Source organism: Kogia breviceps, chromosome 2 (assembly GCF_026419965.1).
Source record: "Kogia breviceps isolate mKogBre1 chromosome 2, mKogBre1 haplotype 1, whole genome shotgun sequence".
Classification (NCBI taxonomy): domain Eukaryota; kingdom Metazoa; phylum Chordata; class Mammalia; order Artiodactyla; family Physeteridae; genus Kogia; species Kogia breviceps.
Window position 1 is genome coordinate 196,351,868 of NC_081311.1, and position 19,143 is coordinate 196,371,010.

The following is a 19,143-nucleotide window of genomic DNA, read 5'->3' on the forward strand; positions in this document are numbered from 1 at the left end:
AAAGGCACTAGACAGCCCAGCAGAGGGATAACTCAGCCAGTTAAAGTCAGCCAGCCTCTGTCATTAGCCACCCCAGCCCTGGCCCAATGGGTTCACAAAAGGAATGGCAGTAGTGACAGGAATGGAGGCGACACGTGACTCCACAGCTATGTCATCCAGCCTGTGCCGCCACCAAATCTGCCAGCAACAGAAACCAGCGCCGAGCCCCTGATGGGGCGCCATTTCAGTCCCACCGGCCGTCTGGGGGTAAGTTGATTACACTGAGACGCTGACACCCCGGAAAGGCATTTGTCTTGACTGCAATTGACATGAATTCAGTATGTGTTTGCCATTACCTGCAAGGCCTCAGCCAACATTGTCTGAGGACTTGGAAATGTTCAATCCATCTATGTAAGACACTACACACCATCACTCGGAACCAAGGGCCGTATGTTAAAGCAGAGGAGGGCCCAGTACCATAGGATCCAATGGTCCTATCCTGTATAGCATCACCCAGAGCCTCCTGGCCTGAGAGAAGGTAGAATGGCCTTGGTGGGGTGAAGCTGAGGCTCCATCTTGGAGATGATACCTTTCAAGGATGGGACTCCATCTTCCTGAATTCAATATCCACCCTTAAACAACAAGCATTATACAGTACTGTATCCCCGGTAGGTAGACCATGCAGCTTCAGGAACCAATGGTACAACTACCGTCATTCCCAGTGACCCACTTGGGGGGATATGTGTTTCCTTCTTCATCATTTTAGGACCCGTGAGTGTAGAGGTCCTGGTTCTCAGAGGTGAAATGCTTCTACCAAGAAACACAGCAAGAGTCCGATTAAGCTTTAAGATCCAGCTACCCCCTTCTCTTCCGGGTCTTTGTGACAAGAAACCAGCGAGCGAGGAAAGGTGTCTTCGTAACGGCACGGATTCCGGTACTCAGCAGGAGGCTGGTGTACTGTCACGCGGTAGGTTTAAGAGAAGAATTTGTTTGGCACCCGAGCAATCCTCTGGTATTTCCCGGCCAAAGCTTGGTGGTAGACGGACAAGCTCAGCATCCATGGCCTAAGCAGAGCGTGGTGACCAGGGTTCAACCCACTTAGAGACATGGGCCTTGGTCGCCCTCTGCAGGCAAGCCATGCAGACAAACAGAGGTGCCACCCGAGGGTTGGGGTACTAAGCCATGCAGACAAACAGAGGTGCCACCCGAGGGTTGGGGTACTTCCTAATGGGAGTAGAACAGCTGCACAGTGAGAACCAGTGGAGGCCCCCAGACCAGCCACAGCGAGGTGGATATTGTCTGTCCCACTAACCTTCCTCTTCTGAGACCCCCCTGGAAATCAGACCAACCAAAACCCCAGAGGAGCTGTTCCCAGATTGGTAGCGTGATTCTATGAAACACGTGGCTCCAGCATGTGGGGTGGACGATATCGGATCCCGCGATGGGACAGCCTGACCCCCCTTCGGGACTGGGGCCTTCCTTCCCCCAGCTGCTGAAGTCATGGCTGATGAGGCCTCACTGCTGAGCCCCTCTGTGGAAATGTCCCCCAGCTGCCCAGAGCTGCCGAGATCGAGGTCACTCTCCTTCCTGAAGACAGCCTGCATCCAATGACTAGTTGATGCAGAGGTACAAGGCTCAGCCCATGGGTCCGATTCAGGACAGCTCTGAATGCCATCCCAGCCCCAGAGCTTCCCGAAGGTAAGCCGAGACCTCGGCTGCAACTGCACCAACCGCCCCCTCCGCTCAGTCCTGAGCCCCTCATATGCCCCAGGTGTGCTCCTCAATATACCTCCTGCACCCAGTCTCTATCTCAGGCTCTAGGGGAAGCTCACCTGAGACACCTGGGCAAGGAGCCGTCGCCCTCTGTTATTTCAGTTCATCAATAAGACCCTTGCCAGAGCATCAGTTTAATATTGACTCCCTACCGCATATAAAACACTGCACTTAGTAGGCCTGGGGGACACAAAGACATTTAGTTCAGTTCAGCCAACATATAGTAAGCACTTTTACTGTAACAAGGTGAGGTACTTGAGATCAAAACAAGAAAAAGAAACCTCCTTCCATCCTGGAGATAACGCTCTGGGTGGGGAAGGGGCAGACCACCGGATGGCTTCTGCACAAGGCTAGAACGGAAAAGAAAGAAAAGGTAGCACAGGTTTTTAGAAGGCTCAAGGTCAAGCTCACAGTCAAGGAAAGCTCACATCTCGCTTTGGCCACCTTTACCCTGATCTGCAATGACTGCCAACACGCAACACATTCTACTCATCGCAAACCTCTCTCAACAAACAGTAGCTGAGGACCAGGCAGGAGGGTAGCCTCAAGTACCGGCAGCTGTCCCCGGAGGTCGGATACTCAAAGTCTGATCAAGTCTCAGCCAGGGCTTCCCTGGTGGCGCAGTGGTTGAGAGTCCGCCTGCCGATGCAGGGGACGCGGGTTCGTGCCCCCGTCCGGGAAGATCCCACGTGCCGCGGAGCGGCTGGGCGCGTGAGCCGTGGATGCTTCCCCGGGTGGGGGCTTTCAGAAGGGGGGGAGGAGCTTCCCTGGTGGCGCAGTGGTTGGGAGTCCGCCTGCCGATGCAGGGGACGCGGGTTCGTGCCCCGGTCCGGGAAGATCCCACATGCCGCGGAGCGGCTGGGTGCGTGAGCCGTGGCCGCTGAGCCTGCGCGTCCGGAGCCTGCGCTCCACAACGGGAGAGGCCGCGGCAGTGAGAGGCCCGCGTACTGCAAATAAAAAAAGTCTCAGGCAAAGGGGAGCAAAGCTCTGCCAGCAGTAATGAGCCCCCTGGGAGAAACGAGAGCCAGTCCTAGGAGGACCACTGAACACCAAGTCCCACAGTGACCTCCATTCCTGTGATGACTTAGCAGCTCAGATCTTATTCAGCGGGGAATGCACTCAGGGCAAGCAGTGTGGAAGATCCCTAAGGCAGCTACTGTCTCTGCATCTGATAGGTTCCAGCCTCGGAAAAGAGAAAGCTTTCTTACCCCACCAGTTAACAAAGGCACCACCCCTTCTGAAATAAGATCCACAAAAGCCATTTGGCTTATTTAAGCACGCGGGGCTTGGTCACTGAGACTGTGAAGATGCCACACCCAGAATCCATCTCTCTGTTCCATGATTTCTCCTTGAATCCCTGTTGTCCCCCCTGGGGATGGAATTGAGCTGGGAGGCTTCAGACAAGGAGTAACAGCCAGGAAGAAGATTTCCAAAGCTAGCAACTACACCCCAGGTCTTCAGTAACCCAGAGATTTTCTTCTAATCTGCTGGTGAGCAGCAGCCCAAGCATCGAAGAGTAGGTACCTCCTGAAATAAGGTGCCTGGGGCGTTCGTTTCCTCGAGCTGCTGTAATAACTGACCACAGACTCGGAGGTTTGCAAAACACATGTACTCTCGCATAGCTCTAGAAGCCGGAAGTTCAAGTCAGGGTGTCAGCAGGGCCACCTATGAAGGCACTGGAGGAGGATCTTTCCTTGTCTTGCCCGGCTGCTGGCAGCACCAGGCTTCCCCTGGCTTGTGGCTGCGTCACCCCAACTTCTGTCCTCATCGTCACCTGGCCTTCCCTTTGTGTTCTCCTCTTATAAGGAAACTTGCTGGATTTAGGTTCCCCCAGTTAATCCAGGATGATATCTCAGGATCCTGAACTTTATACCTGCAAAGACCCTTTCCCCTAATAAGGTCACATTTATAGGTATCGGGGCTGAGAATGTGGACATATCTTTTGGGGGGGCCACCATTCAACCCAGAACACATAGTAACCTTACTACACGTGGTAGCTCACTGGGGAGTCCAACAGAAGTGTTAAGTGTTTTGGTTTTTTTTTAACGCTAAAGACATTAACACCCTCTGCACATAAAGACTCTTTCCAAGGCCCCCCTGCAGCCAGATGTGGCCTTGTTACTAAATGCTGGTCGTCAAGGTGTAAACAGAAGTGTTGAATGGCAGCTCCCAGGAAACATTCTTAAAAGACAGCTAGACCAAGCCTTTTTTACTCTTTGTTCCATTAAGCAGCCTGAAATGTAGATGCATTGAAAGTCTGGTGGCCGTTTCCATTTTCACCCATGAGGATAAAGGCTACATCTTCTGGTGGTAGAGCAATGCTTTGGAAGGAATCCATATCTCCCCAGACCTCATGGAGGCCCCTACTCGGGCTGGACCTCCTCCCTCTGAACTTAACGCAAGAAAGGAAGAGACTTCTCTCTTGTTTCAGACCTCTTTTATTTGGGTTTCTCTGATGTATGTGGCCAGATCTAATCTCAGCTAAACAAGGACCCACCTGTAGTTGGGGGGACAATCTCAGAAATACAGTCGACTAGGAGAGCCACTGTGGATCGTACCCCCTTTCCAAAATAGTCTTCTGCCATGCATGAGATCTGATTTCAACGTCTCCAGAAATCTAGGATGTCCTGAATCGCTCTCTGGCTGCTTTTCCTGGATGGAGACCTGGACTCCAGGACCGGCCCAGGACCACCCATGGCGGTCTCTGCAAAGCCAGGTCCTATGGCCAGGAAAAGGAAGCTCCATTTCTCTACCAGACTAAGTCAGGGTATCATCAGGGAACGAAATGGATCAGATGGGGTTTGGAAGATGCCTTTCATTCTTCCCACTTGTTGACACACAAGACTGTACATCCCTGAAGGTCCATCTTTGAAAATATTTGGACTTTCAAAGTCTGCTCCAGTCTTCCCTGGAGCATCAGTTACAAAGGCCCGACGCGTGTCCCACTGATGGAGAATCTCCGTGCAGGACTCCCCAGTAAGCAGGAACTGTCCGCTTCACAGGCACTAGCAATAGGCAGGATGATGTGTGCAAGGGCTCCAAACACCATAGGGTCATGGACCCCAAGCGAGGGCCCATGGTCGCGTGGATGCTCTGCTGTTGCCATCTTGAAATTCTTAATCATTTCTGAGCTGGGGCCCTGCATTTTTATTTTGCACCGGGATGCACAAATTATGCAGCCAGTTTCTCAAATGTGTACCAGGTTCTCCCAGGACTTAGGAAATATCTTCTCATAGATGGTACATATGAGGCTGGTTCAGCCATTTCTCCACTTTTGGTCACTGGAGATATAAAAGCGCCCCCTGTTCAAATGCCCAGTGCCAGGGGACCTGTGTGGCCAGAAAACCAAATAACACGTACAAGTCAGACAGATGAGACCACTCGTATTTAGACAGCCAGGCACCCTCTAATCCTAACACACCTGAAGTGTTGATAGGGTTTTCCCCGTTCGGTGGATGGAAAGACTGAAAACAGGGAGGGACCCTCCCCACTGAACAGTGCCTGGAACCCTTTAGGGGTTCATTAAATCTTTACTGAATATTGAAATATTGTTTGTGAGACGTCCTTACTTTGTTGCATTGAAGGCAGATTTTGAGATGAGATAAGAGGTGACCTGCGCAGCACTGGGCACGAAACGCTTGAACATCAACTATTCATTCAACAAATGTTTATTGGGCCCCCTCCCTATACCAGGACCATGCTAGGTGCGAGGGTGCCATAACAGGCCCCGAGTGCAGCTCCTGGGCACTGTCTGATGGTATTACACGGTCCGCCTGGACGACCGATCCATTTTCAGCTGGGACCTCGAATCAAAAATCTCCCTGTCGGGCTTCCCTGGTGGCGCAGTTGTTGAGAGTCCGCCTGCCGATGCAGGGGACACGGGTTCGTGCCCCGGTCCGGGAAGATCCCACGTGCCGCGGAGCGGCTGGGCCCGTGAGCCGTGGCCGCTGAGCCTGCGCGTCCGGAGCCTGCGCTCCGCGGCGGGAGAGGCCACAGTAGTGAGAGGCCCGCGTACCGCAAAAAAAAAAAAAAAAAAAAAATCTCCCTGTCTTCCCAAAGGGAATGAAGAGATTAAACAAAGCCCTCCATCACCATCGTCCGGGAACGTGCATTGACGGTGGCAGGTAACACCGCCACATGAACCAAGATTTCTCAATGAAACAGAGAAGTTACTCTGGTGAAAACAAGCCAAGTATTCCAGCAGCTCTTCTGCAGAGCAGACTGCGGCGAGCCTGCACGGTGCTCTATCGATTTCTGCTTCAAGTGAACTTTGAGCTATGGCGTTAGAGCCAAGGCTAAGAATTGGTCCCAAGTAGCTAGAAGGAGGCTTTTTTTTAAAGTACTGTATTTTTAGCACAATCTCTACGGAACGAGAACAATGGGAAACGAGAGAAGATCAGCAGAATATGGGAGACGAGAAAACGAGATGGCCCAGCAGTGAGATAATCCCTTTGCCACGTGGAACAAGGCTTGTCCCTGCCTCAGTTAAAGACACCCGCCGGGCAGGACGCACACTCGCCCAGCCACGGAGGATCTGGGTGAAGACTCTGGTACCCAGAATCAAGCCAAATCCCGCCAAGGATCCTGGCTTCACAAGACATCGCTATGGGTGTATGTCATTCATTTTAAACTGGCACCTTCACAGGGAGTGGGACAGATCCAAAGCATCCAAAAGACCAGAAATATCAATTGAATAAAATTGATAAAAACGAACATTTTGCAAATTGCAGAATTCATTTATTACGAAGTTATCATCTTCCTAATACTTTTCCTCTCTTCATCTGAGAATCCCATCTCCCTGAGAAAGTCTAAGCCATTTCTCTCTCCAATATAAGTGAAAAGTACCTCATTTTTTAAAAAGTTCCATCTATTTAATTATCAGTAACATTGGACATATTTTCCATAAGTTTATCATCCATGTGAATTTCTTCTTTTTGTGAATTTTCTCCTTCCAGATTTCACCAGTTTTTCTTTGGGTTATTTTTTTTATTGATTTGTCTGTCAGATAGGATTCAAATATTTTCTCCAGTTCTTATGGGTCTGATAAATTTTTAGCATCTTGTACCATTCAGAAGTTTGGGGGTGTCATTGTTTTGTTTTGGTTCAGTTTGGTTTTTAAGTTTTACGCAGTCCTGTATTAATAATTTCAGCCTTGGTCTCATGCTAAGAATGGCTCTTCTCAACCCAGAATCATAAAGAGGCTTTGTTTTGCTTCCTTCCAGGGTAAGAGGTTATTTTGTTTGTTTTTGTTAGGGAGAAGGAGGCTGTTTGTTGTTAATTTACTCGTTCATTCAAAAGCATGAATCATTGCTCTCATAGCAAGAAACAAACTCGGGTAAGTAGGTGGCTCAGACTTCATGTGAGTGAAGGTCACTGTGGCCTTTTAGTGGAGCAGGCTGGAGCAATTAGGTGTCCGAGGCAAGTCCCACGTCCAGTGACAGCAAGAGGAATTTAGAACACAGACCCCTTAGAGCTACTTGCTTCCTCTTTCAGATACGCCAGATGCCTTTCCCAAAGCTCCATCACCAAGACAAGTCAGTTCTGAAATTGTTTTGACATTTGTAAATAGCAGCAAAACTCCAGATGACTCTTCCAATCATCTTGTTGTTGTTTCCTGGAATTCTATTTTACTGAACACTGCTTGAATAAGATAGGTTTATAAAATATTTGGGGACGCCAAGATTTTCAACTTAATGGAATCTGAACTATAATGGATTTTTTTTAAGGATCCACAAAACAATAATTCTCTCCACTGCCCATTGAGAAAATGTGTTCAGTCATTCAAAAACAAAATTAAACCTATATGGTTTGAACACATATCCTACATCACAAACTGTGGTCAACTTATTGCAAGTATGGCCCCTGTATCCACGTCCTTTGCAGTAAGGCATGGCGGGCTCTCCTATCAAGAAGTGTCTGTTCCCCTGCCCTCGAATCTGGGCTGGCCTTGTGACTAGCTTTGGCCAACAGAGTGTGTCAAAGCTAATACCGTTCATGGGGGCCTGGGGGATTCCCTTTGTCTCGAAACCCTGCCATCGGGAGATGTTAAAAAGCCCAGGCTACAGTCCGCTGGAGGAATACGAGGGCCTCATGCGGCAAAGCCAATCATCCTTGTGGTCCCTGCAGAGGTCCCAGCAGAGTTCAGTAGAGCCACTGAGCTAACCTCAGCTCAGGTCAACAGAATGGCCCTGTCCATCTGTAGACGGCTGAGCAAAAATTAAAGTTTATTGTTGTATGCCCCTGAAGCTTTCTGGTTGTTTATTACCTCCCATCATTGTATCAAGAGATAATTAATATTAATATTGATACTGATGGTTCTGAAAGGGATATCAACGGTGTATATTCAAGAAGGAGAAGCTCAACCAACGCCTGCCCTCCAGCAAGGTGCAGCCTGCTGGGGAACACAGACCTGCAAGGCAGCGCCCAGGATACAGTATGTTGTGCCTTGTGACTGCCGTACCGGCTATAGGACATAGTGAAGCTCTGACAGCGTCTTCTGGTGGCACAGAAAGGGGATGCCCTCAGGGGTCAGGGGATCAGAGAAGACTTCCCAAGGCAGGGAGATCGGTCTTGAAGGAAGGTCTTTGACTTTGCCCGTGCAAAGGCACAGACAGCGAGGCATTTTAGTATAACTGCGGTAAAGAAGAGAGCAGCGCAGCGGCCTCTCTTGCAGTGTCCTGGAGGCCCTGAAAAATCTCAGGTCTCTGAGCTCCACCTCAGAGTTTCTGATGCAGGAAGTTAGGATGGGGCCCATGAACCTGCACTTCGAACCAGCGCCCAGGCGGGGCTGGTAGTGCTGGGCTGAGAACCACAGCTTTCGTGATTAAGAGCACAGAGTCCGGACTTCACCAAACGAACCTGCGTTCTAGTTCTAATCCTGCCCGTCTCTGGCAGACTGCGAGACTTGGAGAAAGTGACTCAATTTCTCTGTCTCAGTTTCCTCCACCAAAAAGTGAGCATTTTGATACTAATCACCTTGGAGCGTGGATGTGAGCATTACATGAGTTAATGCACTAAAAGCGCTTAGCACAGAGCCGAATGCACAGGGACCTTCAGGAACCAGGAACAATCACATATATTACGTGAATTATTATTACGGCGATTCCTGGGCACCGCTGGAGCACAGAGCAGTGACCGCACAGGCAGGGAGGGGTGAGTGGACAGCCAAGAGGGGTCCCAGGTTTGAATTTTATTCCATAGGTTTTCCTGAGCCATAGAGGGCGTGTGGGGTGAGAGGGTGTAACACAACTCGACTCATGTTTCAGAAAGATCATCTGGGCAGCGGAGCAGGGTATGAGTCGGCGGAAGAAGGTGAGCTGTTGGAAAGGCGTCAGGTGGTCTCTGCACCCACCTGGATGAGAGATGGGAAAGGGCATGTGCAGGTGACAGGCACCTGTGCCTCCTTTAACAAACCAGGAGTGGTGCTATAGAAAGGCCTTCTGCATTGACCCCTGCATGTGCCTGCCACTAGGACATCTGGTGGGCATGTCACACTGAACATGGTCAGACAGAACCCTGGTCGCTCCCTGCGGCCAGCTCTGCCCAATTCAGGAAACAGGCACCAAGGTACCAGGTGGGCCAAAAGCCTCAGACTCCTCTTTCCCTCTCTCCCCACTCTCTCACCTCCCTCCTGGCTCTTCCTCTTCTTCCTCCTCCTTCTTCTTTCTTCTTCCTTTTCTCTCTGTCTCCCTCTGTCTCTGTCTCTCTACTCCTATCCGATCCTTCAGCAAATCCTGTTAGCCCAACATCTACAACATAACCACACTCCTCCATTTCTGTCCTCACCCTCAGTCAAGGTCCCATCATCTCCTGCCCAAATCACTCTAGTTTCCCCCTTACTGTGTTCTCTGTTCCTGCTCTTCTCGCCTCTAATGGACTCTCCAAACGGCAGCCAGAACGATCCCTTTAAAATGCAAATCAGACCGATGACTCCCCATCAGACTCACAGGCAGAAGTCCTGGTCACGGCCCACAGGCCTCCCCCACTCTGCTGTGCTCCAATCACGCTGAGCCCCTCGCTGTGCCTCAGATTCCATGTGTGTGCCTCAGGACCTTTGCACTTGCTGTTTCCCCAGCCGAGGTGGCTCTTCCCGCAGGAAGGTGCACCGTTCACACCCTCTCTTCAGTTACGTCCCTTCAGATGTCTCCTCCCCTCCACAGAAAGCTGTCCTGCTCTAAAACCACACCCTTTATCTCTCTCTGCCTCCTGTGGATGTCTCATCTCTTGCTGTGCCCATCGCTGCCTTGTTTCCTCCCTTACAGTCTGTTTCCTGGTTTGCAGAAACTCCGTGAGCTCGGAGCCTGGGCTGCTCCACTCAGGATTAATCCCCGGATGTTGGCAATGCCTGGCATCATTGGCCATCGGCCAGCATCATTAAATATGGCCCCGGAAGACTGAGCACGGCCCAGTGAAACCTGGAGTGAAACCTTGCTCGTGGATTCCAGCCTTCTGTTTCACTCGGGCCCCAAAGAGAAGCCCCTAGTCAACCACAACAACAATGGGACTGTTCACCTTACCCGAGGGCAGGAAAGCTACCTGGACTGTCTGAAGGCTGGTGTGTCTAGGGAATGGGTATCACTTGCCAGTATCCCAAAGGGAGACTTCATCAATTAGATACAGCCTGGGAGAGAGTCAAGTTTCATCACTGCCGTTTGTGTTAAGGGGGAAAATATATATCTCATTGCACAATTTATTTACATTTCTCTCCAGCTCTCATGACTTCTGAGAAATCCCTTTTGGACAGTTTCGAGGCTCAGATGCAGCCCTGAAGCTCCCTTCTCCCCGCTGGTCCTGGCGTCAGGAATGATGAATGGAAGGTCAGGAGAGAATCTAGTGTTTATTTGACTAAATGCTATCCATTCCCAGGCAACCAGGAGGAAAGGCTGATAAAGCACTCCTCCATCTGCCAGGGGAAAAACCTGTAGCAGAAAAAGGTATATCACCATCCTTATTAATAAAGTCCAGGGTCAGAAAATGGCCAAATATTCATAGGACAAGCTCCACTCAAAGCTTTGAAGCTCAGTAAAGCTTGTTTAAAACACATCATTGAATTAAAAATGAAGATCAAGCACATTAGATGTTGAAAAAAACTTGAGCTAAAAGGGATGAGCAATGACGTTTTTAAAACTTGAATTTATAATAGAACTTTTGGGCTTCCCTGGTGGCGCAGTGTTTGCGAGTCCGCCTGCCAATGCAGGGGATACGGGTTCGTGCCCCGGTCCGGGAAGATCCCACGTGCCGCGGAGCGGCTGGGCCCGTGAGCCGTGGCCGCTGAGCCTGTGCTTCTGGAGTCTGTGCTCCGCAGGGGGAGAGGCCACGACAGTGAGAGGCCCGCATACTGCAAAAAAAAAAAAAAAAAAAGATCTTTTTTTCATTCTTTCATTTCTTTTTAAAAATTTTTTATTGAAGTATAGTTGATTTACAATGTGTTAATTTCTGCTGAACGGCAAATTGATTCATATATATATATATATATATATATATATTCTTTTTTAAAAATTTATTTTTATTTATTTGGTTGTGCCAGGTCTTGGTTGTGGCATGTGTGCTCCTTAGTTGCAGCTCACAGGTTCCTTAGATGTGACACATGAACTCTCAGTTGCAGCATGCATGTGGGATCTAGTTGCCTGACACAGGGATCAAACTCAGGCCCCCTGCATTGGGAGTGCAGAGTCTCAACCACTGCACCACCAGGGAAGTCCCTATACATTCTCTTTTTTATATTCTTTTACATTATGGTTTTTCATAGGATATTTTTTTAACATCTTTATTGGAGTATAACTGCTTTACAATGGTGTGTTAGTTTCTGCTTTACAACAAAGTGAATCAGTTATACATATACATATGTTCCCATATCTCTTCCCTCTTGCATCTCCCTCCCCCCCACCCTCCCTATTGAATATAGTTCTCTGTGCTGTACAGTAGGACCTTGCTGTTTATCCATTCTGTGTGTAACAGCTTATGGCTGCTAAACCCAACCTCCCACCCCATCCCTCCCCAGACCCCCTCCTCCTTGGCAACCACAAGTCTGTTCTCTATGTCTGTGAGTCTGTTTCTGTTTTGTAGATAGGTTCATCAGTGCCATATTTTAGATTCCACATATAAGTGATGGTATTTGTCCTTCTCTTTTTTACTTACTTAGTATGATAATCTCCAGCTGCATCCATGTTGCTGCAAACGGCATTATTTCATTCCTTTTTTATGGCTGAGTAGTATTCCATTGTATATACGTACCACATCTTCATCCATTCATCTGTCGATGGACATTTATGTTGCTTCTGTGTCATAGCTATTGTGAATAGTACTGCTATGAACATAGGGGTGCATGTATCTTTTAAAATTAGAGTTCTGTCCAGGTATATTCCCAGGAGTGGGACTGCTGGATCATATGGTAATTCTAATAGTAGGTCATTTTTGACATGTGAGCCATATGGTACAAACTTCAACCACCAAACAAAGACCTGTCCGACTTCGGAAGAAACAAGCATTTCCTTCTCACTGAAGCTTTGCTACACCCACTTGGGGGAACCCCACATAATTGGTGCTGCATTTTTCTTCTCCGTTCATGGTAACTGTAGGCAATGGGGAATAACATTAGGAAACCACCTCTGCACCGTTAGGGACTCATCACAATGCTCCTCTTAAGGCCTGGAGAACATTATTTACCCTCTTGCAGCTTGATCTCTTTGAAATGTTCAAGGCAGCAAAACATGTCTCTTACACCAACGCCGTGATTGATATGGGTTTCAGATTTCTTTTTTTAAAAATAAATTTACTTATTTTCGGCTGTGTTGGGTCTTCATTGCTCTGTACGGGCTTTCTCTAGTTGTGGCGAGCAGGGGCTACTCTTCGTTGCGGTGCGCAGGCTTCTCATTGCAGTGGCTTCTCCTGTTGCAGAGCACGGGCTCTAGGCACGCGGGCTTCAGTAGTTGTGGAGTGTGGGCTCAGGATTTGTGGCTCGCAGGCTCTAGAGCGCAGGCTCAGATGTTGTGGTGCACGGGCTTAGTTGCTCTGTGGCATGTGGGATCTTCCCGGACCAGGGATTGAACCCGTGTGCCCTGCATTGGCAGGTGGATTCTTAACCCCTGTGCCACCAGAGAAGTCCCTCAGATTTCTAACTTTACTTCATGGTAAAGATCTGACGAGCCTAACAAGAGGATTCTGGCTGGTGCCTCATTTCTAGAGCCAAGAGGAGGATGGCAGGTGATGGCTCTGCGTGAAATACAGAGTTTGTGTTCAGCACACCGGAAAGCAGGGCCATTGGAGGAGGGGTTTGGGCAGAGCCTCCCTTGCCATTTGGACTTGGGGTCTGAGGTTAGAGATGAATAGAAAGAGCACAGTCTGTGCTGGCTTTGGGGGACACAGGTAAGAGATCACCTCTTTGTGGTCTTCTTAGGGCATGGATTCCATGGAAATGGGACCTGGTGTGGCCTCAGGCAAAGTAGGATGCTCTCAGGTGAGCTAAGGGTATTGCCCCTTTCTCCCTGGGTCTTGCTCTAGGGCATCAGTGAAAAAAAAAAAAAAAAAAAAAACCTCCATCTCAGGTATTTCCAGTCTCTGGATGTGCATGATTATCTTCAATGCACATGATAGACTCAAAAGATTTTGTCTTCAACCAATCCAGCATTAATGTTTGTGAACTTGAAATGCATGTTTCAGCCTCATTCCAAATCAACTGTTCATTCTCTGTGGCTGCTACAACAAATCACCACCAATGCAGTGGCTTAAGAACAGCACAGATAGATTTATTATCTTAGCAGCTCTGTACGTCAGAGGGCTGCGTTCCTCTCTGGAAGCTCTGGGGGAAGATACGTTTCCCTGCTTTTTTCAGCTTCTAGAGGCACCTGTGTTCCTTGTCTCTTGGCCTCTTCATCTTCAAAGTCAGCCAAGAGCGGGCTGAGTCCTCATAACCCATCACTCTCCCTTGCTTCTACTGTCATATCTTCTCTGACTCCTTTCCTGACTCCCTCTCCCACTTTTACGGATCTTTGTGTTTACATCAGAGCCCATCAAGATAATTCAGGAAAATCTCCGTATTTAAGGTCAGCTGATTAGCAATCTTAGTTCCATCTGCAACCTTAATTTCCCTTTACCATGTAATGTACATGTTCACTGGTCAGGGATTAGGACATGGACAGCTTTGGAGGTCATTGTTCTACTCTATATTAACCAAATTAGCCACAAAGGTACCCCACAGACAGAAGATATTTACACATATACACACCCTGCACACACGCACAAACACACACCCTAGCAATATTTCAGGCCTAAACTCGAGGACAAGGTGGGTAACTGGTCATATGGTCCAACACAAGCTCACTTGTCTGCCATATGCCTCAGCCGGTGTTCACTCTTCTTCTTGTAACTTTGTGCCATTTAATCATGGAACACGACAGTGTTCTATGGGGCCTCCGTAGGACAGAAAACCCTTATGTCCTCCACTTGCCTCTTGTCTGTAGAAAACCTTTAGCCAAAGAATAAATTTAGTTAGAGAAATGGAAAAACTTCAGAAACAAAGGAAAACAGTCAAACAAGACAAAATAATAATACTGTCACCATTAAACAGTCAACAACCTTTAGTTTCTCCTCAAGGGCTATAGGTAATATTCTGAGTCACATCCTTTGAGCTGTTTTGCAGATACTGAAGCCCCCACCAGGTAGAAGAAGTTAACTACATGATGACCAGACTGTAGCCATGACATAAGCCTCTCCATCCTGCACATTTCTGAGAACTGGCCTCAAGGAAATGGGAACAAACTGACCCTGGAGCTGAATGTTAACTGTATTTAAAACAATCAAGATGATGCTAGTCAATCCACTGCATAACCAATGTCAAGATCGTCAGAGCTGACTGTGCTGCTTTTCACGTAGCCCCCCCTTCCCCCATGGATACACTCCTGAAACTTCCCTTTAAAATCTCTTGCCCCCTAATCGGCAATGGGGAGTTGGTTCTTTGGGACATAAGTCCCCTTCTTCCCAGAACTGCCAGCTTCCTCAATAAAGATGTCTCTCCTTTAACCCAACACTTGTCTCTCAGTGTTGGATTCTTGAGCAACAAGCAGCTGAACCTGAGTTCCATAACAGTCACAGCAAATGAAGTAGCCTTCACTGATATCTGAATCTTTGAAATGTTGAGAGCAAAGTATAAAAATACTCAATAATATGCAATTTAGTATATTCCTGTAGAGATTTTTAAAATGACGTTATAAAATGCAAATTAACTTTGAAACAAAATTTCCAATGACAAAAATCCTTTCATAGACACCAAATATCTTTAAACACATTATTCTTCATTTTGTCTTTGCATAGGCACTTCTTGTAACGCCTTCAGTATGCCAGGCATGTTGCTAGGGGCGTGAAAACGCCCTAGAGAGATAAGGGGACTGCCATTTTTAAGTTTACATTGGAGGGGAGAGGATAAGTTGATCACTGTTTTCTCATCTCTATAACAAATCGGATCTAATGTCTTAGATATGCCAAGTCATGGATTAAAAGTATGCATGTTGGTATCATTTTCACTCTACCACCTAACTATGTTTACTTCCCACACACAATTGTGTCGAGAGGTCAAGAAAGCTCAGGGTTGGGGAGTAGGAGGGCTGAGTTTCTGTGTGAGCTCAGCAGCTCTCTAACTATATGAGCAAGATGAAGCCATCCAACCTCTGTGGGCCTTTGCCACCTTGCTGGTAATAAGGAGAGAACTGCACCAGTGACTTCTAAGATCTTTCTCAATATGTTCCAGGCCAGGTTAGGATAACATTCGGTGGGGAAAAAAATCCCATTAGATGCTCAATATACAGAGCACATTAGTGAAATATTACTATGAAAAGAGAGGTTGACCAGTTGTCCCCAGCCAGGGCCACCCACAGGTCACAGTACCTCCTGTTGGTTAAAACATTTCAAACAGAAATAACACCAGGAAAGGACCCACCCTATACAGAATTCCTCAGAGCAGTGAGGGTGATTCTGCCTTTTCCGGGTCCATCAATACCTGTGTGACTCTCCCTGGGCTCCTCACTCCTGTGGCTCCCACAACCCATGTAGACACATCTGGGTCGTGGACAGTCCTCTGTGTCCATTTCTCCATTAGCCCCAGGTATCTGGCATCCACCATGCTGCTGGGACCCCTCTGGGTTCCCTCTTAGACAAGACCAGGTTGACTCACACCAGTGCCTCTTCTGGATGACCCATGCCAAGTCATCAGGAAATATTTGTGGAGGTCAGTCCCAGCTTGGCCCCCTCGCTGATGGCTATAGGCTCCCGTGGCTTTCTCAGGCCCCAAAGCCCAAGCACCCTTGTTCTCCCGACTGCAGAGAACCCACTGCAGACCACTGAATGGCCTCATGAACTCTCTCATCACTAAGGGTGAACTGGCCCCTCCCCACTTAAGGGAAGAGGAGGGAGGGGTGGGATGAAGGTGAAACATACAAAATGCAGCAGTTCTCTTCAAAGAAGTCTCTTCACTCATTTCTTTTTCCCCACCGGATCCCTTGGTACGTCCTTAATCCTAGATGGGTGCTTAGGACTTGTGAAACATATTTTTTAAAGACTCTCTTGTGTAAATTCCGTCTGGCCTCATAGGCCGTTTGGTACATGATATCTATCACACTGGAACGTTTGTCAAATGTCCATTTTAACCACATGCTTCATTAAACGTGCTGTGCATATGTCATAAACAGGAGGTAGATGCTGTAGCAGGCACGGCGGATTGCCGACCCAAACTGACTTTCCATGCCCATTCTTCTTGGCATATTTATTCAGCATGCTCCCTGCAGGCTTCCAGGATCCCAGGGAAGGGGCATTTCCCCAGATGGAAGGTGAGGAGTGCCCGGAATCCCATTTCCCTGTCCGCCTTTGTGACTGAAGCTGGCGTGGAACCCGGCTCTGGTCCTTGAGATGGAGGAGGAATCTACCAGGAGCTCCAGGAAAAAAATCTTCCAGCCTCTTCAAAAGGGACAACCAGGATAAACAAACTGTGTTGTGCCCATATGATGGAATCGTATTTGGCCATAAGGAGGAATGACACCTGCTGTAACAGGGAGGAACTTGAAAACATGATGCTAAGCGAAAGAAGCCAAACACGAAAGCCACCTCCTCCTGTGTACGAAATATACAGGAAAAGCTGACCTATAGAGACAGAAACACAGTAGCGGTCGTCATGGCCTGGACAGAAGGGAGAACGGGGAGTGACTGTTCAAGGTGCTGTCTGGGGTGGTGAAAACATCCTGGAACAAGATAGAGGTGACAGTTGCGAGACATTGTGAATGTACTAAATGCTAATGAATTGTACCCTTTAAAATGTTTAAAATGGTGAATTCAGTGTTTTTTAATTTCTATTTTATACCGGAGTATAGCTTATTAATGATGTTGTGTTAGTTTCAGGTGTACAGCAAAGTGATTCAGTTATACATATACCTGTGTTATGTGTGTTCTATCGCACCTTGGAGCAAGGAGGGAACCAAGAAGAAGCAGGTGTTTTCCTGATTTCCTTGCAGCGGTGAAGGACAGCCACGTGACCCTGGGCACACACGGGGCTCCAGCCCAGCGGCTGAGGATGGCTGAGCACAGAGATGCAGAGAGACAGGGACCCCGATGTCTATGCTGAGCCCATCACACTCAGTTCTGGAACATCCCCACCTCTGGGTTTCTTATTATGGAAGATTTTTTTAAATGTGCTACGTAAAAGCAGCACCCCTTGGAATAATTATCATCTCTTTTCGGACTGCTACACAATTTCCTTCTCAACTAACTGCGGAGCTCAAAAAATACAATTTGCCAGGAAATATTCCCTTGAATTCCCAGAGGACAAGATACTTCTTTCCAGTCCCCTTGAGAAAGTTTCTACCCAAACAGCAGAACTAAAGACCAAATTTGATCTCACCTCCATTCCAGATATGATTAAATTAATTTTGTTATAGAGGAAGGGAGGGGGTCAGGAATGCAGGAGTTGAATGGGGCTGGCAAGGTTTAATTTCTTGTTTGTTTCCTGCAGCCTCTGGACGTTTCTGAGGTCCTTCAAGGGTATGAATACATCCTGCAGAAATCATGGAGTAAATGGTACCCTTATGGCCCAAAAGACTTCAGTGTGGCTGATTTGCTGCCCAGGTGAGACATAAATGCTAAGAGCAGTTGCTCTCAATGCCTGGAGGCTGTGGCTGAGAGCTAATGCTATTTTGCTTGCATCTTCACAGCCATCTATCCAACCATCCCTCTATTCAGTGACCCCAAATAAAACTAGTTTTACGTCATTTAAATTTGGAGACCAAAACTAAGTTTGCAACTTAGGGTGAGAGTCTTCAACAAGGGAAAGAAAAATAGATCTGGTCCCGTGGGAATTCACAGGAAATGGTTCTAGCTGTACGATGGTCTGGAAGGTCACCAGCGAGCCGGAGAGGAAAGAAAGGCTGGTGTGAGAGGACATGATAAGAGCGCAGCGGAGTCCTGCTGTAGCCGATAAAAACCGTTCCCAAAGGATTCAAGAGCAGCTCATTTTGCCCGGAAGGGCCCAGAAATCAGCTACTCAGGGAAACACATACAGTTACTGGGAGGTGAGACTTCTCATGATTTTATTTTCTTCTTTATACTTTTTCCTAATCTGTTGACATGTCCCACAATAAACACGGATTATTTTTCAAAATAAGAAAAAATCGTACTTTTAAAAATATTTTTAATTCATACTGTCTACAAGGTAATGGGAAAATACGTTTTGAAGGACGTCTGGATAAGAAAGGTAAATTATTTCCTATCTTCTTGTGTTTTTTAACCTTTTTTTTTTTAACACGTTTTGAGATGTTCAGGTTTTTCTGGGATGTGTGATTTCTCGGGATAGCAATTGGAGCCCCCAGGCAGCTCTGCCTACAGCTCGCCGCCTGAAGCCTCAGTTGAAATGGATGTAAAACACTTACTTTACCTGAACTGACAGTTTTCAGCCCATTGAACAAAATCAGGGAAACACATGTTTCAGAGTTTGATGTTTAAATAAAACCCTAAAGGTACTGGGTGGAGAAGGGGGATGTTGCCCCTTTCTTGCATTCAAAGTGCCTGAAATTTGAGTTATTCCCTCTGACAAAAAATGTCTCAGCAGTTCTGGGCGAGAGAATATTCTACAGACCCATTACGTCCTCTTCTTTAATCACAGAGCAAGAGAGGAGGACCACAAGATGATTTCCTACGTGGAGACGTTCATATTTAGCATTTTGCTTTTGCCAGAGAATTCTTTCCTCAATTTAGTGTAAACAAAAATGTCAGCCACACCCCGCAGTAAAAACCCGTCAAGCTTTGCTCCTCTCTGTGCATTAGGAAAGAAAAAGTCTCTTTCTCTCTGCCAAGTATTTTGTTTCCTTTAAAACTTGGAAGTATGCAGATTTTCACAGCTGTCCAAAGCCACCAGTA